General features: G+C 42.4%; 1 pseudogene; it reads right to left on the bottom strand.

Annotated features, from left to right (window-relative positions):
* Nucleotides 1-22,840, bottom strand: part of LOC114709448 — a 78,667-nt pseudogene extending 55,827 nt beyond the window's left edge.
* Between the last annotated feature and the right edge of the window lie 3,190 nt (nt 22,841-26,030).

Here is a 26,030-nt window from a genome sequence, read left to right as displayed (position 1 = left end):
AGTTACCTTTTGATCCCCACACTCACATGATGGTGTTCCCTGAAAAGACTCTAATTTAAAAAATGAAAAAGAACAGCGATTTCTGCCTCACCCTTACTACTTGCAAAACAGAGCAGGTGGTCTATGAACTAACAAGGGATGCTAAAGCAGATGAGCTGGGAACATAGCACAGAATGAAGAATGGCAACAAGGGTCCAGACGAAGTCCTGTCATTTTAGAAGACAACCAGAAATCTCTTTGTAAAGAGTTCATGTTTGCCATTTTGGTTGTACAGCTTTATGCTTGAGTACATTACTACATGATGAATTGTGCATCTCCTTTAACCCCTGTGGTGGTATTGTGTTCCCCAAAATATTGTGTACTCTAATAAAATTATCTGGGGTCAGAGAACAGACAGCCACTAGATACAAAGGCTAGAAAATGGTGGCACTCACACCTTTAATCCTAGCATTCCAGAGATAGAAATCCCTCTGGATCTCTGTGAGTTCAAGGCCACATTGGAAATAGCCAAGCATGGTGACACGCCTTTAATCCCAGAAAGCCAGCCTTTAATCCCAGGGAGTGGTGGTAGAAGGCAGAAAGATTTATAAGGCGTGAGGACGAGAAACTAGAAGCATTTTGGCTGGTTAAGCATGGGGCTGGTTAAGCATTCAGGCTTCTAGCAGCAGTTCAGCTGAGAGCCATTGGGATGAGGACACAGAAGGCCTCCAGTCTGAGGAGACAAGCCCAGCTGAGGATCCGGCGAGGTGAGATAGCTGTGGGTTGTTCTGTCTCTCTGATCTACCAGCATGGACCCCAATAACTGGCCTCGGGTTTGACTTTATTAATAAGAACTTTTAAGATTCCTGCTACAAACCCCTGCTTTTGATCTTTGTTAAACCCAAGGGTTAAAGCCATAACAAATTTTAGGTGTGTCTACAGAAAGGGCATCCAAGTCATGTGGATCACATGTATCCAGATGGCAGTTTAAAACAAGAGGAGCAGACTTACTCATAGTCTTACCAGGAAGATCAGGATGTCAAGTTTTAGAAAGTGGGCTAAAGGTTACATTGGCAGAACCATAGCTCAAATGATGGGTTAGAACTGTTCCTGTGGGAACTGGGCAGCTTACCCTGTACACTGGGTACCAGATTCTGCTGCTGCTGCTGCTGCTCAAACAAACCATGTCTTTCTTTCCCCACTATTCATCTTTTCTTTCTTTCTTCCTTCCTTCCTTCCTTCCTTCCTTCCTTCCTTCCTTCCTTCCTTCCTTCCTTCTTTCCTTCCTTTTTTCTTTCCTCCCTCCTTCCCTCTCTCCCTCCCTCCCTCCTGTCTTTTCTTCCTTTCTTCTTTACCTTCTGTGACCTATCTCTGGCATACAGTCTCTCTGGCCAAATTCTGAGCAGATGTATTGAAAGTGTCAAACATAGAGTAACTACATCTGATAGGTTAAATGTGAGTGTTGTGGAGCAGTTTCCTGTGTAATTGAAACATTCCTCCCTGCAGAGAAGCTCTTTTAGACAGAAAGTAAACAACTCAAATAGCTTCAGGAACTCCCTGAAACTGAGATAGATTCATTAGGCCCCTCTCTCCCAAGAGTAACCAATAAAGACTGTGAGAGTCCCTTTCAGAGGAGCCAAGCTGCAACGAAGACTCTCAGAGAAGTCCAGATGCCCAGAAGGAGCAGAGAGTGGTAGAACTACCCCTAAGAGGTTTAGACCAACTGATTGACCTGGAAAAGACACCCTCTAACCTGTTGAGTGCCTACAAGCTGTGCAGTGTGTTCCAGATTTTGAGCTTCTGTAAGCTGTCACCCATGTTGGGGAGGGCTTTGTATGTGTTGGAATGTGATGAAAATAACCGGAGGTAGATGTTAGGGTTCTGGAAAAGTCCCACAAAAGACCATCATCCACATATGCAATCAATAAGAGCATTTATTATCTCAAGAAAGCTTCCAGCATGCTGGGGCCTACCATCCCATACAAAGCCAAGATGGCGAAGACCCCAAGAGAGGTGTGTAAGCCCCTTTTAAGCCTAACTAAAGGGAGTGCACAAGAAAGTTGGTGCATCTTAGATATGATTGGCTTATGTGAGTGGCAATCATGTTAGTAACTATTAATTGGCTAGGCTTAATTGGGGATTTGTCAGAGCTACAATTATCCATTTGGGGGCAGGCCTGGACAAGTCCCAGGCTTTGTTCTTATTTGTTTTTTGCCTTGAGCTATTGATTATGGGGGCTAGATTAGTAGCCCAAGCTTGCTATGTCCTATCGCCCTTGTTCCTGTTGTTAGGGGCAGCAGTGATTAATTGCCCTTTGTTCATGGCTCTTCTTTAGGAACTGCTTGTTCAGTCTCAGGAAACTGAAATTGAGGCCTGATCTTTAACAGAAGATTGAGCAGCCTGTTATGGTGTCTGCTTGGTCCTTTCAATGGGGCTTAGAAGGAGGTAATCTGGTCATGGAGACATCACTTTTATGAATGGACCAGTGTTGATTCATGGGGCTCTGGTCATGGAGGCATCACTCTTATAAATGGACCAGTGTTGGTTCATGGAGCTCTGATCATGGAGGCATCACTCTTATAAATGGACCAGTGTTGGTTCGTGGAGGTTGTAGCTCTGTGAGAGCAGATTAGTGGAATAAGAGTAGAGTGTTATAAGGCCTGACTACCTGCCCCATGTCTGATGCGGCCATTTATATTTTCACTCTCTGTCATGTAATAAAGCCCAGGGGGCCTTCATCAGAGGCTATGTAGATGGGACCACTCTATTGTGAACTCAGCCTCCAAATCTGTGAAAGCAAAACTCTTCATCAATAACCCAGTGCCCAGGATTCTGTGACAGCAACATAAATTCTATGCCAAAATGAGCAAAGGATACAAATGTAACTCAGAGTGCCAAGCATGACATAATTTTTTAACTTATTACTTTATTTACTGATTTATGTGTGTGCTTGTGTGTGGGTATGTGCATAGACATGTATGAGTAGGTGTGCATGTGTGAAGGGTAGAGGGAAACTTTCAGGAGATAGTTCTTTCCTTCAGCCCCATGAGTCCTGGAGATTGAACTCAAGTTCAGCAGAGCTGGCCACAATTTCCTTTGCCCATTGGGCATCTGACCAGCTATTAAATAGACATTTTGCTAAATACTTTATATTCATTTTCTTGATAATTCTTACAACAATCCTTATAGAATTGTTGATTTTTACCACTAACATATAGATGATAAAATTGATATTTAAAGAGTTTAAATAAATTTTCAAACTTATAGACCTAAAATGAAAGTAAAAACCTCGGTTTTTCCAAGAACAAAGCATGACTAGAAATGAGGCATCTGAACAACAAGACTCCTCTTGCAGGGGATGCAGGAAGCTAGCAAATTTATTCAAAGCCTAGTTAAGCTGAAAGTTTATGGGATTTAATTTTATGGATGGAGAATCATGTGAATGGATTTTTCAGTAGCAAATTTATTTCATCTCCAATATTTTTAATTGATGAATTATGTAAATGAAAATTATGGGTACCAAAATGGTTCTGGAGAGTGACTGAAGTGATTGATAACTGTTTAAATGCTCTGGAGAAACATGGTCAAGGAAACTGGCCCAGGCTTCTCATATGATGATGACCAAAACCACCTTCTTTTTGGGTAGTACATTTATTACAGGATTTCAATCTCCTTGCCAAATAGTTGATAGGTCACATATGCCAACCCCACTGACTATATAAAAAATGTGTTGAGGATCATTACAGTTAGAGCCATGGCAGCAAGACCCTGGGACACTATGAGATCATCTCCCTGAAGCAGTGACTGAGGTGCCCCATCATCAGAAATTTCAGAGTTCTGGCAGAATTGTCATGTTACTGAGGAAATCATGATGCCCTCCTGGAGACCTAAGTATCAGTAGGAGAGTTTAAGAACAGGTTAAAATGGAAGTTTCAGGACAATTTTATACAAGTTTAAAAGAAAACCCTCAGGGTAGACAAGCAAAAGCCTTGGCAGCTACCTGGAGGAGGAGGAGGAGGATGGAGACCAAGGGGGTTGAAAACCATTTTGCTAAAGATATGCCAGCGTGGTGTTCAGCTATATGGTGGCCAGGTGGATAGGAGATAAAGGGACACCAGCCCACTCGAACATGTGATGCTGGCAGGCCTTGTCCTTCTATCTAAAAATCTTTAGATTACATTTCTAAAGCTAGCCACCAAGGTCTATTCCCTTATTTGGACACTTCCTCCTCCTCAGGCTGACTACCAAAGTCCAGCAGTCAGAAACCCCCTTTGGCTCACTTAATTAACATGCCCAAGTAAAATTAAACCCCTCATCCTAATGGGGGTTTCCCCCTTTACCTTATAAACCACTGTTTGCCTATGTGCCATGTCTGTCTCCTCTTTATTCAGAGGCGGTCCTTTGTCTCTCTGGGACAAATACCCCTGCCCCCTTCCCCTTGTCCCCTTCCCCTTCTCCCTTGTCCCCTAACATTTTTACCATGACATCCTGGCCTATTCTAACAGAGACTCCCCCTTTTTCTCTTCTTAAAAATTACACCTGCAATTTTTCTGCCTGAGTCAGAGAGCAGCCACTTTAACTTTTCTTCACTGCTTAATAAAGGATCTCTCTGTGAAAACAGGTGTTTGGATGTGGTTTGTGCCTAATCCAGGGCCTGGGAGGGAGCTCCTGCTGTGCGGGAGTCCCCTTCAGGAGAGATCTTTAGAGATGGAGTAAGGAACCCCAAAGTAACAGAGAAAACATACTTAGCCTCTGACCAGCATATGAAAGAAAAGTGTGGAAAAGAAGAAAAAGGGGTCATTAACACCTTTTTGAGTCAGGACTCAGAAAAATGAGCAGACCCAGCCAAACCTTCTGCCAGCTCCTACAGACTGTCAGGAATTGTGGAAGGAAAAGTACATGATCTCACTAAGTCATTAATACCTCTTTTAGCATAGCTTAAGGCAGACCCACCTTTCTGAAGGGTGGTGGTCCCTTGGTCAAGCCATTGACATGCCTGACTGGATTTATACTTAGGGGAAGAAACAATGGCATGACTCCACATGGAGATAGATTCTATTATTTTTCTATAATGCTCCACCCGAGGACTCCAGTATTATTTCATATCAGAACTTCCAACTTCAGTCACCAGGAACCTATAAGCCTGAGAGTATCTTTCTTCAAAGGGCTATAATGCCCTATATAAATGAAGTGTAAAGTTGACATAAAATTCTTGTGGGACACTTGCTTACCTGTCATACAACACATTGTGACGATTACTGTGAAACCTGGACTTGAGCTGAGTGGTTCTATGTCAAGGGAAGGTAGTTTTATGCAATTCTTTTTGTATTAAAGGAGGGAGAAAGGAGAAAGAGAGACATATATCATCTTTTCCAGTGAAAAGAATCTGAGGTACATCTAGATTTAAGCACAGGAGCCCTATCAATTGTCTCTTCTCCCCTAATACATTTCTGCTTGCATTGGTTGCCTCCAGTGACATCCCATAGAGTTCACAGTGTCCATTGACCTTAGTGGTACGTTCCCTAGTTCCTGCCTGAGGGATAGCGTGCATTTGAGAACAGGTTGTTCATTCGGAGGTTGCTCCAGGAAGATGGCAAAAGTGGGCCAGAAAGCAGAGGAAAATGAATAAAAGGCCCCTTACCAATCAGAGTGTCTCCGTGGGAATGCTGGGCACTCAATGAGTATTGACGTAGACAATAGACTTCGTTAATCTGTGCAGGCTGCTATCACAGAACACCCCAGGCTGGGTATAAACAGCAGGAATGTCTTTTCTCACATTCTCAAGGCTGAATGCCCATGATCAGGTGACTACAAATTCAGTTTGGATTAAGGACTGGATTCCTACCCTCTAGGCAGTCAGCTTCTGCTTTGTCCTCACACGGCCTCTTCTCAGTGCATGCCCATTGAAAGCAAGAACTCTGAAGTGTCACTTCTTAGAACGCTTATCCTATTGGTTCATGGTCCTTGCTTCATGATTACAGTTAACTTTATTTCTTCCTTTAGGGGCTCCATCTCATAATACAGCCACTCTGGAAGTTAGGGTTTCAGCCAATGAATTTTGGGAAACAAAAGCATTTTAACTCATTAACAATGGAGACTTGAAAGAGTTCACCAGTAACTTCCACCTCTTGTGGACCAAAGCAACCTTTGTGCTGAGGACACACTGAATATACCAGGCAGCCAAGGAACACCCTTGAGCACAGATATGAGAAGCCAGGTAGCTTCAGCAGGTGAGTGCCACAGTAAGGCTGGGTGATGTGGCACAGTCATGGTGGTGCCTGCTGATGGCTGGGATGAAGCGGTCTGGCCATCTGCTTGCCTCATGGTGCATCAGCCTCAGTGACCAGTCTTAGATCCTGAGGCCCTAGACCTAGTCACCTGTTAGACTGTGCAAATCCTTCTTGCCTTTCAAGGCTGGAGGGCCCTGCATTGCATGTATATGACTGTCCAGCAGCAGGTCACAGAGTATGGAACCAATGGACAAGACCCTAAAGGAATGGAAGCTTTGTGTCTTCCAAGCTAAAAATAAATACATTGTAGATTCTGCATTTTTGGGACCTTTTAAGAATTCATTAGTCACTGCATGACTGACTATGTCGCACTACAGCTTCCATGATGAGATTTTTTTTTTTTTCCAGATGGGGTTTCTCTGTGCAGCTTTGCACCTTTCCTGGAACTCACTCTGTAACCCAGGCTGGCCTCGAACTCACAGAGATCCGCCTGCCTCTGCCTCCCAAGTGCTGGGATTAAAGGCGTGTGCCACCATCACCCATCCTAAGTTTTTTTTTTTACTCCTTTTCTCTTAAATTTTATTGGGGGTGGGGGCTGCAAGGCAGAAGGTGGATACTCAGGGATGGGAAATGAATGGAATCGAGATGCATGATGTGAAAGACACAAAGAATAACTAAACAATTTTTTTGTTTTCGTTTTTAAGAATTCATTAGTTGGAAGAGTAGTGCAGAAAACTTTGTCACGCTTCTTGCCAATGGCCGTTCGGTGTCAGTGTGCTAGTTGTTTTTAATCTTTTGGCTCTTTGTTCTTCGGGGGCCTGCCACCCAGCTCCCAAATAAATAAACATGGAGCCTTATTATTATTTATGAATGCCTGGCCATAGCTTGGATTGTTTCTAGCCAGCTTTTCTTAATTTAAATTATCCCATTTATCTTTTGTCTCTGGGCTTTTACCTTTCTCTATTTCTGTATATCTTTTCTTTCCTTCTTACTCCGTGTCTGGCTGTGTAGCTGGGTGGCTGGCTCCTTCTTTTCTTGCTCCTCGATCTCTTTCTCCTTCTTTTTTCTGTCTTTTCTCCTTCAATTTACTCTCTCTGCCTGCCAGCCCCGCCTATCCTTTCTCCTGCCTTGCTGTTGGCTGTTCAGCTCTTTATTAGACCCATCAGGTGTTTTAGACAGGCAAAGTAATACAGCTTCACAGAGTTAAACAAATACAACATGAAGGAATGCAACACATCTTTGTATAGGTAAGCAAATGTTCCACAGCATAAACAAATTCCACAACATCAGTGTTTCTCCAGGTACCCAATACGATGTACTTCTCAGGTAAACTTCCCAGCTAGCAACTAGACACTTTATTATATAGTCTCATTTCAAGAACTCACATAAATGCATGCCCCCAGTGCCCTTGTATTTGGTATTAGTCATCTGGGCAGTCTTGGAGCTTTTCCTTTTGTTCAATGACTTCTGATTTACAATGACTTCTGGTTGTTAATCAACACCTGGGCTAGTGAACGTGCGTGTATATCAGTTTCAATTTATGCAGTGTGGATTGTCAGCCTTCTGGGAACCAGAGAATGACAGAGCTCCATTTTACACATAAAGTTCACAAAAGGAAGAAAATAAAAGAATGCATATATATTTGGTACCTTATTCTCCTCATAACAGGTAATATTTTTATGGCACTCACCAAGACCAGACATGGGCTAACAGATTTACATATTCAAACTTATGAAGTCTTATGAAAACACCATGTAACAGGTTTTATTATGGTCATCCTTTCAGATAAAGAAGCTGAACCACCAGGAGATTAAGTAGCTTTTCTACAGAGCTAACCGAGAGCAGGATGAAGACAGGCAGGCTGGCTCCCTGGACCACTCTTAAGCATGGCTCGCTCTCCTCCTCCTCTACAGGCAAATACGTGTCCTGGGGCCAGTCAGAAACCTTTCAAAGATAATAAATGGCAATCTGCTTTCATCCCAACCCTCTCCATTGTGTACTCTGAAGTCAGAACTGGGCAACTCTTCACGTTCAACAAGCTTCCTTCTGCCAGCCTTTTCTTGGGATTTTCCCCGACAGATTTTCATGAGAGTCTGTTTGATGGGAAAAGTCTACATATTCAATTTTTATTTATTTCTATATCTGGAACGAGGCTTACTTTATAGAGAATTTGACATGGCTAATTTTCAGTCTATTTTATTTCTCAATCTGGATTTTGGGATTTGTTAAACTTAGTCTCAGAGAGAAGGGGCTGGTAGATTAGTCAAAGTAGCTCATGGAAGATACATTTAGGACAAATAAATATAAAGGCGATATGAAGCTTGCTGTCCCAAGATAGGAGAATATAAATAGGTTCAAAGACGGTTGAGATAAATTTGTAAATGACAGCCCTTAAAGATGTTATTAAGAGAAATTGTACATAGATGAAATATGTCCTGCCTATTTATGGAGTTTTGTGTGGCTGCATATTTCCTTCTCCTATCATTTTTGGAATGTCTCCTCTTGGTCTCTTAGCAGGTTTTCAATGAGACGAGGCTTTCAGGGCCTCCTGGTTTACTCTGTTGCTAGTAGAATTCTGAAAACCAGAGAACTAATCTTAGAGAGATTGCCTTGCATCTCAGCAGAGTGGATCCTGTGTCCATTGTACACTCACTTCATCTGGTCACACATCCCTGTTCTACAGTAGGCCCTTGGTGCTAAGGTAGTAACTCAAAAGGTATTTCTCACTACATGTTTAATACTAACACGAATAGCAATACCATACTACACAAAATTATCTGTTACACAGATTTTCTAAATGCACCAGTCAAGGGATTGATAATTTGTTCCGGATTATTATAAAAACCCTTGCAGGTACATGGAGGCTAATCCTTTTATTTGATAGGTAAGAAAAGTAAGACCCAGCATTCTAATAATATATTGTTGAGTAATAAACTATCTTCACATTTAGATGTTCAAATGATAACTGTTTTTATTGGATCTCACAGTTTTGGAGGCATGAATTTGGACAAGACTCAGCTAGGTGATCTGTTTGCCTACCTGCTGTACTGTGGCTGATGGAGGACCCTTACATTTCCCTAGATTTCGGATCAGGCTATTCAAGTTAGTCATGGGTCATTTTCCCAAAGGTGGGGGGGGGTCATTTAAAGAATTCCAAATTTCTTTCAAAAGGTTTTATTTTTCAATGACCAAGGGCCAGGAGCTTATATCATGCATTATATCGAAGTGTTGAAGGACATACTTCTTGTTTTCAGTTCTGTACCCCAATTGGTCTTTCATCAACTTGTATTCTTCCTCTTCCCCCTTCACCTACTCCTCTCCTTCCTCCACATCCTCCACAATCTCCTTCTTACTCTGATTTTTTGAAAGAGTTGTGCTGCGTAGCCCAAGATGATCTCCAATTGAGATCTTCTTCCTGTGTCTGTCTCCTAAGTGCTGGGATTCTAAGCATGTGCCAATCTGAGCCTCAAGTTCTTCTCTTTAAAATGGACCAGTATCTGTTAACTACTCACTGCTCTCTTTTCTTATTTCCACCTTCCCACACGTCCTTTGGGCTCGCACCTTCATGCCTTCTCTTCTTCTTGACAATGAGCATTTGCCTCTTTCGGTAGGTGGCTGTATCAGAAGGAAGTCAGGAGCTGAGTGAGCCTGGCCAGTGCCACTAAGCCAGTGGTTCTGACGTATGCACTTTCCAGTACCACAGCTTCGATTTCTGTTACTTGGTGACAAATAGGTAGCAGGTGTGGAGAGAAAGCAGCAGCCTATACTGTCATTATTTCTGGAGAAACCGGCTGCTTTGAACAATGATACCTAATATGAATCTAAGGCCAAGTGCCTTCAGACTTTGGAATTTTCTCTCACTTCCTCTCAGTGATAAAATTCGACAACACATACACAAAGAAACCATTCTGATGAGCGACAGTTGATTTCTTAGATCCAGGTGACCGCTGGGTACTGGAGGCTGAGGCAAAAACTCAAAAGTATCTTTCTTGCTGCAATTTGAATGCTAGAAAGAATACTAATACCAGTTAATTACCAATGTGTTTTAGATGCTAACAGCACCTATCAGGATTGTTTGTTCAGTGATTATAATGGGCTTTGAGGGTGGACAGAGGCAAATTCTTTTATTTGACAAATTGGACTACTGGTATCCAAACTCTTCGTTTTCCATATCCATGTTTTTCTTTTCCATCCTTTCCACCTTCAGATCCTTCAAGGACCATCAGGAGGCATCTATGAGGATCACCTGTTCAGCAGATACTGAGTCAATGGGGATGTTTATTTTCATTTTGAAATAAAGTAGTTAAAAGAAAAAGAGGACTTCCAAGTTTGATAGAAACAGTCAGGCTTTGGAGTTACAATGGTCTAGTTAAGGGATGTTTTGGGGGGGGGGGTTTCGAGACGGTTTCTCCATGCAGTTTTGGTACCTGTCCTGGATCTCACTCTGAAGACCAGGCTGGCCTCAAACTCAAGGAGATCTGCCTGGCTCTGCCTCCTGAGTGCTGAGATTAAAAGCATGCGCCCTCACCACCAGGCTGGTCTGGCCAACTCTTGCTTTGCCCCTTGCCGTTGAGTTTCAGCCAGTTTATCACCTCTGTGACTGTCAATGTCCTCATCTGCCAAGTGGACATGGCTACTGTTCCCACATAGTGACACTAAGGACGCAGCAGGATGGCAGCTTGGCAGTGTCTGGCGTTCAGTCCATGCTGATGCTCCTTCCTCACGGAAGAACTGTGAGCAAACAAGATACACAGGCATTAATGGAGGCATGCTTTTATAGAGAGAAGCCCTGAGATGGTAAATTATTTTCAGCATTCCACACTTTAGACACCATGCCAGGCTCTGTGGATGCAACATGAAACCACACATTTGCAGTTCTCAAGTAGGGGAAATGGAGGTCTGTGAGAGAAAACCCACAAACCACCACACAAGAAGATTACGACTTTTAGAGGGTGTGTAGACTTGGTGAGGGGGTTAGGGTTGTGTTTGGGTCTGATAAGCTCCTTCCAAAAAACAGGCAAGAGGAACCACTGCCTGTGGAGTTCATCTTGAACACCATGCCATTTCATTTTACTTTGAATTTGGAAGTCAGTGGTTGTGATGGTTTGCTTTGTCACCTTGATACAACCTAGACTGTACTTTCTCTAAATTCAGATTTAGAGAAAAATAGCAACAAAAAAAAATAGTACTCAGAATTGCTATATATGTCAGTCTAGTACCTTAAAAAGTTTATATCAGGGCAAATAAGTAGCTTTTGCCTTATATTCTTATAATCTCTCTCTCTCTCTCTCTCTCTCTCTCTCTCTCTCTCTCTCTCTCCTCTCTCTCTTTCTCTCTAGTGTATTTACTTACTAATCATATATCATTCATCTTTCCTCCATCTCTTCAAACTGTGTAAGTGAATGATACTCCCATACCTCTAAGTATTTGTTTGTGTTTCCTAAGTTATGAATGCCACCTGACATAACCATAGTGTGCTTATCAAAACCAGTAACTTAACTTTGATACAGCAATATTGAATATTAAATTATATCTGTTGTCCCACTAAATGTCCTATATATCAAGGAAAACATTTTATGGCCCATAATCCTATTCCAAATCATACACTGCAGTTATGTGCAATGTACCTGTAGGTTTACTTAATCCAAAACAGGTCCTAGACTTATGATTGGCATTATAGAATAATACACACATGTCTTTTGTGGAATGTTCCTCAGTTTCAATTTGCTTAATATTTTCTTGAGTATAGATGGAATCATGGTAAACATGTGTTCATCCCAACATGCCATATCAGGAAGCACATAATGATATCTCTGATTCTTGAGGCTATAGATTGAGTATTTGTGCCTTTTATTCTATATATTAAAATACTGCCCCTCACCATGGTAGTGTCGGGGGTTAGGGCCTTTGGAAAGTGATGTGTTAGGATGGAGGCTCTGTTGGTGTGATTAGAGGAAGACTCCTGAGAGCCCTATTGCCTCTTCCACCAAGCGAGGATACAATGAGGAGACAGACATTTGTGAAGAGGAAGTGGACAGGAATCCTGCTGACACTTAGACCTTGGACTGTCAGCCTTTAGACTCTAAGATATAAATTCACTTTGTCTCTAAGACATCTAGTCTGTAATATACTGCTGCAGCAGTTCAGTGACAAGATCATGCATAATAATTTCTACTAATAGGTTAAGGTGACATCTGCAACATGTTTCCATTGCAACACTATTTTTCTTCTTGTAATTATCAGGCACACCTACCAATTTTCATCATATCCTTCCCCACTAATTCTGGCATCCTTGTTTCTTCCCTGAAACAGTTATTGCTGTAGTGGTTGCCAATGCATAGCAGCAATTTATTTTCTTCTATTTCTTGTATTTCTAGTTAGAAGAATCCCTCTGTGAGGACTTGCTTTCTTCTTGCAATGCCCCTCAGATTTTTACTTTGTTCTGTGGGTAACTGTGTTTATAAATCTTATTGCTCAAAATGTTCTTCATGTTCCTTTACGTTTAGCTTCTATTTGTCCTTTTAAGGAGAGCCTCATTTTGTGTGACTTTTTGCCCCTACCTTGAATCGGCTTTTACTTCTAGGAGCCCTGGTCTTTTGATTTACGACTGCATATTACATCATTTGAAAGTGATGCCCATTCTTTCCCCTTATTCTTTTCTTTGGGAATAATTGATCATTTATTATATTGAAGGCCTAGAGGCAGGTGTGCTGGAGGATAAAGAATGCGGTTACTTACCTCAGAGTCTTGGCGTCCATGGGGAACACACCGAGAGGTGAGCATACCAGGTGAGGGTGACACAGTGCCGGGAGGTTGGACCTGTGGCTCAGAGCAGGGCAGATCCGCTCAGCTTGTGAACACTGAAAAGGCAGCAACCGAGAGACTCTGTGTGAGCTGTGAAGTAGGCTTTGGTGAGGTGAAAATGTAGAGAAAAAGGAAAGGAGATCAAGCAAGGCAATAATCAAAGCAACAGCAACACATTTACAACCAGATACATTTATCAACAGCCATCTTTAGGAAAAACAAGCTATAAATTGCTAAGCATTAAGGAATTAAGCATGCCACCTTTCATTATTTGACAACAATCAGACAAAATTTTGAGGCTAAGAAAAATCAAGAGCATGGTTCAGCTAATCATGCTCTCCCATTTTTCAAATTCATATTTCATATTTTCACATAATAGATGAGATGAAAGAAAAAAACATATTTTCCTTTAAAGGTGGATGATGTGGAGGAAGGGTGAGCAGAGACCTAGGCTAGTTCAATATGTAATCAGCCCACTGGGATTTTATCTAAGTAGCCTTGCATCTGGAGTTAGTACTGCCTGCAGTTTGTGCATTTGGAGCTGCTTCTGAACGCCCCCGTCCTGCAAGTTTAATACTGCTTACCAGGGGGAATCATCCCAGTAGAGATAGCTCCCCTACTCTCCGCCACTGGCCTCTCTCTGGCCATCTAACAAGTGTCCCCACACATGGACTGCATGTCCCTGGTACAGGCACTGAATGCAGTTGGGAAGCAGGGACCATCAACACCCTAGGTCCCATCACTCACGAAGAAGTGTTTCAGACTCCTGCCACGAGTGACATATATCACCTCTGCAAGCTGCTGAAAGAAAGCAGGAGGTTAGGACCCCAGGTTCTGAGCACCTGTATACATATCCTCCACTTTTTACTTTAACACTGAGGTGTGTTTCCCCTGTAATATTTTATTATAAATGCAGTTGTTCCTAGGCATCCAGGGTGGGTTTATCCTAGAATCTCCAGAGATACCAAGATCCATGGGCCAGGGATATAGCTGAATTGATAGAAAGTGTACCTAACATTTATGAGGTTCTGGGTTTGAACCTCAGTACCACATAAAGCAGGATGAGCCTGGACTGTTCAGTCTGTTTACAGTGTCAGAGAAAGGTCAAATGACCTGGCCTGGCCTTTCTACCCAGCTCTTGGCTCTTCTAGGAAGGTAGAGTTGGATGCCAAACACAATGCTTGTATCGTGTCTTTCTAGTAATGACCAAACCATCCTCTTGGAGGTCTTGTTTATTTCCAAATGAATCTGTGGCTTTGGTTCATAGGTTCATTTAAAAGAACAAAAGGAAAGCATTTGGTAAACTATGAGTTTGAATTTCATTCTGTGTCTCACAAACTAATTTGGACAAATATATAGTAGAACATTATTCTTTATCTGAAATTCAAATTTAACTGGACAGCCTGAGTTTTATCTAGCAACCACTGTGTTGAACAAAAACCAGTTCAGAATTCTGGTTTTATGATTTCTTCTTCTTGAACACATCAGGAGCCAGTACCCCCTCTCAATGGCCTCCAAATCATGCCCTGTACCTGCAATAGTTCCCCAATGTGAGGCTGGTGGCTAAATTGGATGTTGTAGAATTTTTTAATCAGATAGTGTATATGTATACCCCAAGATATATTGCCCATATTAGTTTGTATTTAAACTATAATTGAATATGTGAATAGAAAATTAGTGTAATGTATTGATGCCATCTGGGCCTCTAATTTTATGCTAGTTTTTCCATCTGTTTTAATTTAAATGAGATTGAATTTCCCACCTATATATAATTGTGTTTCATTAATTACTTTTGTTTTCACTGAGATACCATCATGTTGACCATGAACTGAAGCGGATTTAATAATTTGTAAACAATAAAACAGGGATGATGTCTTCAATAAACCAATGAGCTCACTAGTCATACTGCTAATGAAACCCAACACTGTACGTGCATACCAAGATTGAGTGCCTTCCAAAATAAGCTTTCACCTCTCCAGGAATGCATTTCAACAGAGTCCAAGGAATTCCTTCATGTATGCTTTCTATGTCTATCTATTAACCACCTACTACGTAACAGAGACTTACTGTGAACTAAAGAGAGAAATAAACATAAAGCATAGCCCTAATATTTTAAGCTAGCAAGAGAATCAGACCTATAAGCAGATAATAACTGTGTGATCCAATAAGACACAATTTAAGTGCTCTGGAGACATGGCCAAAAGAGTCCTGATCTGATAAAAAGAAGAGAAATGAGAGAGGAAGAGATACAGCCAGAGAAATGAGCAACGAGGCAGCAAGGAACAGAGGTCATGCAATCCCATTTTCTAGTGTCATTGTTGCTTATGAAACACACTCACAGATTTACACACACATTCACACACATACTCACACACACATCCACTGGAAAGGAGCAGTATGAGGTTGCCTTTAACTGCAAAGAAGGACAGAGCAGAATAAGACAAAAGACAGATGAGATTCGTGTTTTGGGGACTTTGCAAAGAGGGAAAGGAAGTAGAGCATGGTCAACCCATCTGGTCTGGGGTCTGCACTCATGTAGACTTTGTCTTGTGCATTTGTCTATGTTTTTTAAATTGTCTACCTGTAACTTGCATTGTTGTTGTGAATATATTTTCTTTGTTTTTTATTAGTTAATTAATTAATTCCAGCCCGATCATATTTTCCCCTCCCCCCTCCCTTCTCTCCTCCCGGTCCCACCTCTAGCCTCCCCTCTCCTAACCCCATCCCCTCCTCTTCCTTTCTCTTCAGTAAAGGGCAGGCCTCCCATGTATTTCAGCCAGTCATGGTATATCAAGTTGATGTGAGACTAGGGCCCTCCTTGCCTATGGAGGTTGGACAAGGCAATCCAGTAGGAGGAAAGGGCCCCCAAAGCAGGTAACAGAGTAAGAGACAGCCCCTCCTCCCACTGTTAGGAGACCCACTAAAAGACCAAGTTACACAAGACCAAGTATGACATATGTGCAGAGGGCCTAGGTCAGTCCCATGCAAGCTCTCTGGTTGGCAGTTCAGTCTCTGTGAGCCCCTGTGAGCCTAGGTTAGTTGATTCTGTGGGTTTTCTTGTGGTGTTCCTTGACCCCTCCGGCTCCCAAAATCCTTCCTCTCCCTCTTCTGCAGGATTCCCTGAGCTCCACCTAATGTTTGGCTGTGGGTCTTTGCATCTGTTCCATTAGTTGCTGGGTGAAGCCTCTCTGATGACGGTTGGCCTAGGCACCATCTATGAGTATAGAAGAATATCATTAGGAATCACTTCGTTGACTTTTTTCCTAGTCCTATTTAGTCCTATCCTAGGTCTCTGGGTTGTCCAGCCTCCAGGCAGTGTCAGAGGTAGGCTCTCTCTCATAATATGGGTCTCAAGTTGGACCAATCACTGGTTGTTCACTCTCATAGTTTCTGTACCTCTTTGACCTCAGAACATCATGTAGGCAGGGCAAATTGCGTGTTGAAGGTTATGTGGCTGGGTTGGGGTCCCAATCCTTCCACTGGAAGTCTTGCCTGGTTAAAGGTGATGGCTAATTCAAGTTCCATATCTCCCATTGCTAGGAGTCTTAGCTAGAGTCACCCTCATAGATTCCTGGGAATTTTCATTGCACTAGATTTCTAGCTCATCCCAAAGATGCTGCCTTATTCCAGTTTTTCTCTCCCAGTACTCTCTCCCTCCATCCTCCCCCACCTAATCCTTCATGTTCCCATGCCAGCCCCCCCATCCCATATTGTGACTATTTTCAAGGGAATGTTTATGAGATAAAGAAAAGCTATGAAAATATTCCAGATTTAAGGAAGCTAGGGAATTTCATTTTAGTGCCAGTTCTAGGCAGGATCCATACTGGAAAGAAATCCAATGTGAGTTCAAATTTAGTCCCTTGATAGAGCTACAGTATGAGTTTTATATGCACAAGGAGGTGGAAACAATAAATGATGAAGCAGATAAGAATGGGTGAATCTGGGTGAGGTATTCATGTGTAATTTGTGCTGTTTTTATTCTTGTAACTTAAAATTATTGTTTAAAATTATTCTCAAATCAATTTTTCAAAAACTACTTCTATAAACATCCTTTAAATCCTCATAACAACCAAGTAATAAAATCCTCATTAAGCAGATGAATAAATGAAACTCAAGTGCCCACAACTTAGTCTGGTCCAAACACAGGAATGGAGCTTTACAATGAGACCTGAGACTCTCATCATCCTACTTGGGAACCACACAGCACACATCTGTGTATGGGTGCTTGCGCTTGGTGATCACATTGTCTCACAACACCCTGGATTAAGTGACACCTGCCCTTTCCTATAGCAACCATGACAGAATGTGTGCCTTCCAGCTGAGTTGATATTCCTGGGCTCATCTCTGAACATCATTCAAGGAACTTCTGTGTCATGGTAGGAAGAGTTTTCTGCATCTTTCTTATCAACCATCTTCACTCTCTTTGATTTCTTTGCAGAAGTTGGAACTCATTTCTGTAAGGAGAACATAACACTCTAACATCTTCCCCACATGGCAGACATCATGTCAGACTCTCCTTCTGAATGTTCTTTCTCTCTGGTGCCTGATTCATATTCTCACATCTCTCTGCATTGTGTGAAATTTGTGATAGATTTTGATGAGATGATTCCATCTCCATCCTATTTCCCATTCTTTCTACACTGTACCCAATGATTTTATCTCAAAATGATCCCATCTCATTTCCTAAAGAGCTTGACATCTAATTTACTATTTCCCATCTGCTAAATTTCTCCCATCATTCTGTGAGGTAGTTCTGGGTTCTTTCTTGATCACCTTCTCTCCAATGACACACATCTTCGCCACACTTCCCTCACCCACTTTCAGGTTTGTCTCAGACCCTCTCGTAATGCAAAACCACTTGTTGGTATCGAGGGATAGAAGTAGCAACAATAGATGTCGAGTCTGAACTACTGCAATCCAAGAAGGAGTCACTGGGAAGACTCATTTATGTTAGCGTGCAGATGACAGAAAACCCTAATTGTGAGTCAGAAAACAGCCAGGGAAAAGAACACAGCTTGATCATTGATGCTAGGGCCTAAACTGCACACCACTGCACTGTCATTGCAGATGGCATTGTGGATTTTTGGTGTCCATGGTCATAGTAGGATATCAGCTGCCTTGTCACATCCATTGTAAGCAATCACAAACTGCTCTGTTTTCTCATCCATGTTTGTTTACTATTAGGAAGCTCAGGGTACAGTTGATGAACAACAGTTCAATAGAATCCATGTGAACACTCTTTCCTATCTCCAGAGAACTTTAAAGAAGATTGTCTCCTTTATTTCAGCCCCTCCAGTGGAGTTGGGGATGTGTCTTCCCATTATAAGATAATCCTCAATGTGAAGAAGAATGACTACAGGCAAGCTGAACTCAGTCAACTTCTTTATGAACACATCTGCTGATCAACCATGCATCCTCATCTACTCTTCTTTCTGAATCCACCTTTCAAAATCAAGTGCTCACCTAATGGCAAAGCATTCTCAAATGCTGAAACCCATTCACATCCTGGCCCACCTGTAGCTCAGCCAAAGAGATGTTACAATCTTTCAGCTTAATGCATCTACCTCCGAGGCCAGGGTTTCTTTGTAAAGCCTGCTCTGTTCTTGTGTCTTACTTGATCTCACTTTATATTTTGATGATTTGAATCAATAAAACCAAGATAAAATTCGTATGTGGGAGGCCATGTCCCTTGTACCATAACTCATTCCAAGGTTATGGCTACTATGGTATTTGACACTATCTTGTTCTCTCTGCCTCTAGCCAGCACCCAAGGTGATTGCAAACGTTTGCCTAGTGAGGCGACTCAAGCCTTCCTTCCCACTGCATGTTGAACCTTTTGTGGTCCTAGGGGAGCACTTGGGTTGCCTGTGTGATGATTCACAGCCCACTGCTTAATTAAACACTGCTTTTCCTTTGTAGGATTAAGAACCCCAGCCAATGATCTAGCACCTTTTTTGATGGTTGAGTGAACAGCACAAGGATCTCTGAGTGGCCAGATGGCATTCTGAGTGTCCAAATTCTGTGGCAATACTGTTGTGTTCATGGGCATGGGCAGTTTTCTAACTAGGTTCTAAGACTTCTGACCTAATACACACTGTGGTTCTGGAAAGAAAAGCAAAAAGGTTACTAGTGATTCATTAGGTTTAATTATATGAGATGCAGCCAGTTATCATTCATGTAATGTACTATGTGTGCTACATTTGTCATATGATCATGACAACCATTGAATGGCACACTAAATGATATGTGAGATGCTCACTTAGCAAGACTACGTCCCTTTCAAGAAAGGTTTTATCTGTCAGTTAGTTTTCAGCAGTGGTATGATTGACAAGGAAAGACTCAAATTCAGAACTGAACATTCCCGAAAATGGATGGATGGTTTCAGAATGGAGAGGACTTCTCAAACTTTCTACCTGCTAGGTACCTATGTGTTTCTCCAAATACTGTGATACAAATTTGTGATTATTTGCAAATATAGGGAAGTAGCTTCTCAGTAGTGGATAGCCAGATAAGCTTGGCAAAGAGAAATTCAGGCTGCCTGGCTCTCTGTTCCTGCTACCAGCCATCTGCCTATTGGAAGGACACAGGGAGCCTGAGGGAAATAGGATGATGGGCATTTCCAGATGGGGAAGGGTTTTCTCCTGACTTTCCCAAGTAGCAGAAGTACCTACGCTCTTGCCTCTCTCTGGGAGTTATTCCAGAAGCTCCACAAGCATCTTCTCCAGGAATCTTTGGTCACCAATGCTCTTGTTTCTTCCAAGCTCATGACCATGTGGCCAAGCTTTCACCCCCTGGCCATGAATCAGTGTACATACTCAGTAAGCTATTTCTCCTTCTAAATCAAATGGCCAAGGACATGGGCTGTTGGATCTTATTCACTGAGCCAATTCACCTTCTCATTCTCTTTCAAGATCATCTCTGCATAACTGTAAAATTATTTTTTAAATATGTCAGTTTACTTGAACAATTGTTGGACTATCATATACTATCAGGTTTTTTTTTCCTCTTTATTGACTTGCAGCCTTTGAGGACATAGATGTGGGTTGAGGGAGAATAGCACACATGCTGATATTCCTTAAGACCTCATTATCTATGAAGCCCAAAGCCACCAGGATTCCTATAGTCGTGTGTGTGTGTGTGTGTGTGTGTGTGTGTGTGTGTGCGCGTGCGCGCGCGTGCACGCGTATACAGATATTCTTATACAGTATATTCTGATTACCGGTTCTCCTCCAACGCCTCCTCCCAGGTCCTCCCCACCTCCCTACTCACACAACTCCATGCCTTTTCTTTCTCTCCTTAGAAAACGAACAGGCAAAGAAACAACAAACCTCCTGACCAGAATTTTTAAAAAAAAGAAAAGAAAAGGGAAAGCACAAAAATTACAGATAGACAGACAGATACCCACATCCACATACACACACACACACACACACACAAAAAAAAAAAAAAAAAAAAACCATAAAAACACAAAACCAGAAAACACAAGCAAAAGCCAGCAAGGAAAGAAAAAAAAAAAAGCCCAAACAAAGCAATATGGGATCAAAAGTCTACAAAAATGCCACTGAGTTCATTTTGTCTTGTATACGATTTTATATGTTTATGCCCATGCGTGTAAATCTTGAAAACTTGCATACGCATAGGATGTTGTTAAAAATTGGGAGAAGAGTCTGAGAGATGGCTCAGTGGTGAAGAGTGCTTGCTGCTCTTGTAGAGAACCAGAGTTCCATTACCAGGGAATCATACCCCCTCTTCTTTGCAGGCACTGACATACATGTGCTTGCATGCACAGGGACACACACAAAATGTATATATAAATATAGACACGATAAAAGAAATATCTTGTAGAAAAGTATTTTTGAGTGAGCCCACCAGGCTCCAATGGATAGTTCCAAACTTCAGTCACCCAGAAGGTAGAAGTTAAAGTTAGTGAGCCACACATCAAAACAAAATGACCTAAGTGTGGGAAGGGCCCCTGTAAGGAGTAGGAAGGGTCATGGGGTGGAAGGGAGATAAGAGAGGGTGGGGTTGGGGATAAACAGGATGCATTGCATATATCTATGAAATTATGGATTTCATCAATGAAGAAAACAATTTTGAAGAACAAAGATCACCTATCATTCTTAACCACTCTGTCTGCAGTATAAAACCCAATGCCTGGATTATAGTAGTAGTGTTATTAGACACGTCACATAAAAACTTAGCATGAATAGGTGCATTTAATTTCATATGAACAAATACATTTTATATACATATATCCCATGCAATATTCAGGGCATATTTGTACTGGTTGGTTCTTGTCAACTTGACATAAGCCTAGACTTCCCACTACCTGGGAAGATGGAATCTTAATTGAGAAAATACCTCTAACAGAGTGCCCATAGGCAATTTGCAGTGCTTAATCAAGTTTTCTTGAGTAATGATTTGTGTGCATGGGCCCACCTCAGGGGTGACAGTGCCACCCCTGGAGTGGTAGTCTTGGGTGATAAAAGAAAGCAGGCTGAGCAAACCATGAGGAGCAAGCCAGTAAACAGCGCTCCTCCATGGCTTCTGCTTCAGTTCCTGCCTCCAGGTTCCTTCTTTGAGTTCCTGCTCTGACTCCTTTGAAGATAGGCTTTGATGCTGAAGTATAAGTGAAATCAACCCTCCCTTCCCTAAGTTGTATTTGGTCATAGCATTTATTAGAACAATAGAAACTTAACTAAGACTTATTTGTGTTTAAAAATTTGTTTTTCTCCTGAAATTCAAGTTTAAGTGAGTATCCTATAATAGTATGTCAGGTAACCTGGCCATAGGTTCTAAATAAGTACTCTTGTACAGACGAACAAAGGAAATAACTAAAAGCCTGAGATTCATTTAGTTTTTACTCTAACTGGTTCACTTTACTGAGCTTTCCCATGGGTGTATTAGCTCATGGCTGGTAGAAATGGCTACCTTTGCTCCAACTAATAAGCTGTGCTGGGGAAGCCTGAGAATATAAAATGAAAAGGCTTCAGTATAAGGCTGGGAAATTGCAGAATAGCCTCAAAACCAGAATTTTCTTCATGTGTGCACCTTAGACATGAGCAAAGTGAGGCAGATTGAGGCAGAATTATTCCTGGAAAGGTGGCTGCTCTGTGTGTACCTAACTAGCTGAATGACTGAGAGAGGATTATTAGAATTTCCAGAAAGGTGAGTGGATCTAAAGATCGAGGAGATTTCTGCCCTCTTTCTGTTCTGTTCTCAGGAAGCTGGGTTAGCTACTTCGATGTACAAATAGGTTTAAAGTCTTTGGACCTCTAGCACTAGGTATCTATTTTTGCTCAAAGGTGTGAAGGCTGATAGTCATACTCTGTTTCAGGCTGAGGTCTCCTTCATGTTCCCTTCAGGGACTGGGGGTCGAGCGGCAGCAACCTTGGTAAAGGAAGCATTTTAGCAGAGGGACAGTGACTCTTTGGACTAGACTCTGTCACTTCCACTCACATGCTATTGATCAAAACGAGTTCAAGAACAAGTTCAACATCAGTGAGGCCAGATCATTTCACTTACAGAAGTGAAGAAGGAAAGAGGTTAAAAAAAAATAGTCAAATAATAACTGAACCTGTAACACAGTAAACACTTGCAAAGGGCTGTAAAACAGAAGAGCTGAATCACTCTCACCGAGACCTTGACTCTTCTCTTTGGAGAGAGGTGGCAGAAAATGACTTCCCCGTGTGGCCTGGAATGTATGCCAACGAGGTAGCATGATGCCTGAGGTATGTAAACACTCATACGCATTGGCACTCCGCCAGCTCTGCCTTAGCTGTGGCTTCAGCCACCATCACAGTACACATTGGCCATGCTCGCACCATTTGTGGAAAGAACGTGCCATTTTTATCTTAAGCAGTTTTTCTACTCAACTTATAAAGTAAACAATAATGTTTCACGTGTAAGAAGACTAAGGATGGGAAACTTGGGTGATTAGTTTGGGAACGATGGTAAGAGTTAGAAGAGCTGGTGCGAGAACCCATGTGGCCTGGGTAGGAAGCCCTCAGCTTGCTTCTCACTGCGCCCTGTGTGGTGTGACTCCAGATCACCTCCCTGTGAAGGCTGTTCTCATCTGTCTTCCCCTAGAAGCTTCAGAAGCACTCTCAGATGCCAGCTCCCAGCCACCGCCGTATGAAACTGGTGAGCAGGTTTATGAAGTGAACTGAGCCCCTCTCTCCATGAGAGTTTGGTAAAGGACTGACAACCAGATCACCAGAGCCCAGAAAAACATCTCCTCCACCAAGCTTTGGGGGAAGCAGAGCTTGCTTGCCTCCAGCCAGCCTGAGGAGTCTTCCTGCCGGCAAGGGAGACTGGGCTGCTATTGGCATGCACACTGGCAGGCCATATCATGGGGCTTGGCAGGCTCGAAGAGCTGCCCTGAGGTTTCACTACCTCTAGTAACACTCTATTTATTGAGCTCCTGGCTGTGCCTCTGGCCTTGTCAGCTGCTGCTGAGTCAGTAGGGTAGGTAGTTAATTAAAGTCATGGTGGCGCTGTAGAAATGAAAGACTGGGAAAGTAGCCAGTCTCAGCAGCCCTTGGTACTTGTCTGGCTGCCAGGCCCCCGTGAACAACACAACCAGTCCCTGTGGGAGAGCCTGTCCCCACCTGGAATGTTCTGCTCCAACAGTGTGGAATTGAACTTTATGAAGCTGGGCTCTTGCATGGAGGGGATGCAAGTTGTATATAATGAAAAAAAAAAATCACTCTGCAGAGCCTGGAGCCATGGTTTGAAGTTGAGTTATGATATTACTGAATTGCGTCAGGGACCGAACTCTAATTCTGGAGTGACACACGGAAGGGACTGTGGGACATGGAGAAGCTATGTGCCTCTAGTTGCAATTGTTAAGCTGGACTTGGCCCCAAAGAGTACTCATGAGCTCTCATGTAATTTGGGCCAGGGTAAGTGGCCCAGACCAAGGCGGAAGGGTCCTTCTTACCTCTTAAACCCAAACAGGAACATGGGGTGTGATCATTCTCGGGCAGCAGGCTGTGAGGTACCTCAAGTGCTTGAGTGGCTGAGCTCATGTGCCCAGGAGTAGAGACACAGGTGGAGAGGAACAGCAGGCCACCTGAGTAATTCTAGCTAGTTAAGGTAACCAGCTTCCTGTCAGATGGAGGAGAGGTGCATCTGCCAACCAGAGCCACACTGGTTCACCTACAGGCATGTGCACCAGCAGAATATCATTTTTTTCCTGCCCAACACAGGCCCAGGAAGTCTGATGCGGCGAGAGGTAGGGAGTTCACATGGGTTGTTCCCACCAGGCCAGAACCCAGGGTTGAAGCGTAACATGTAGTGCTTGCCTTCAAACAACTGACTGTTTCTGGAAGGTACAGAGTGTTTGAAAAGTTTGGATGGTGCCTAAGAATGTGTCTCTGCTCTCTAGAAACTTCTCAGGCCTCCACTACTTGCCGGTCCTGCCATTAGCTGAGAATTGTGAAGAGCACGTCTTATCTCTGTGTCTTAGTTTCTATATGTAAAAAAAATGATTAGGCTATTCCAGCCCTGAACTATCACTCTGAGGATCAAATGAAATGGTCTGCAGTTTTCCCATGGGGAAATGACCCTAGGACTCTCTACCAAATCCTTGCCAAAATCCTACAATGCCCCCTTTTCATGGAATCTTCACAGTTCTCCTGTCGTAGTTACTTTTTCCTGTTGTGATAAAGTATTCTGGCAAAAGTAATTTAAGGAATAACGGGTTTGTTTTGCAAGGTAGGTGGGAGTGGTCACGGGGTTGAAGCTTAAAGGAGGTGTCACATTGTATCCACAGTCATAAAGTAGAGGGCAATGATTGCTTATTCTCAGGTCTCTTTCTCTTGGTTTACAGTCCAGCCCCAGTTCCCAGCCCAGGGAATGGTGCCACCCAAAGTGAGTAGGTCTCCACACCTCAATTAACCCAATAAATATAATCCTCCACAGGGATGTCCAAAGGCCTGTCTCCCAGGTGATACTAGATTTCATCTAGTTGACAATTGTGATAAACCATCACACTCCCAGTATATTTCAGATCATCTCTATTACTTGGAGTACCTAACATAACAGATAGTTGCTATATTGTATTATTTAGGGAATATTGATGGACAAAAGTTTTCCCATATGCAAATCATTAGGCTATATTACATCTGGAGTTTGTTGGATCGACAGACAGAATCCAGACGCAGTTGGCTGGCTTTGTTGCCTCTTACTTCTGAGTCTGTACTTGCATCTTCTGTACTGTTATTCTTCATCCACCTGTGCACAGTGTGTCTATTTTTCTCACTGTGTCCTCCCTGAGTGATGCAAGTTTCCATCATTTCAGTGGTATGAAACAAAATTCTCAGCATGTCATCTAGTTAAGAAGTCAGGTGGTTAACCTATTTGATCCATTAGTGCCTCATTAAGACTCTAAAAACTCAGCTCTTTCTGTCTGCTTTTGTCCATTATCCCAGGGGAAAAAATGATCCATAGTATTGTGGACGCAGTCACCCTATTTATCCGGAATTGAAATGAGTAAATAAAGTAGCAAATTTGGAGCTTAACCACCAAGTAAAATGACAGCAATTGTCTCTGCACAGCCTGTGCTTAGACATATTGACGTTTTTGTATAAGTCTTAGCTGATTCGTCTCTTATGTGAAATCACAAATAAAGACTGTACTTAAGAAGCTTAAAATCCACAGTTGCTCTCAGTCATTCAGAGCAGCCCGAGTTCCCCAGGAGAAAATTAACTGCTGCTGAAAAGGAGAGAAACACGAGTGTGCCACTCTGCACAGGCTGCAGTCTTTGACCCAACAGTATTGATGCTTTTAATTTCTTCTTGAGCAGTGATGGAGGCAAGGGCAGTTAGCTACCCATTTTTCATGGTTTCAGCTTTTGAGATTTGGCAGAAGCTGAGTAATGCAGGGGTGATATTCTGACTTCAGAAACAGCTTCTATAAAGAGCAACTCTTGAGGAAAGCTGGGAAGCACTTGATTCTCACAGCTTTCTTATTCCTTAATATTTTAATAGAGGTGAAAGCTCTGGGTGGGACATA

The sequence above is a fragment of the Peromyscus leucopus genome, chromosome 1, assembly GCF_004664715.2.
Source record: "Peromyscus leucopus breed LL Stock chromosome 1, UCI_PerLeu_2.1, whole genome shotgun sequence".
Classification (NCBI taxonomy): Eukaryota; Metazoa; Chordata; class Mammalia; order Rodentia; family Cricetidae; genus Peromyscus; species Peromyscus leucopus.
This window is presented reverse-complemented; position numbering and strand designations above follow the sequence as displayed.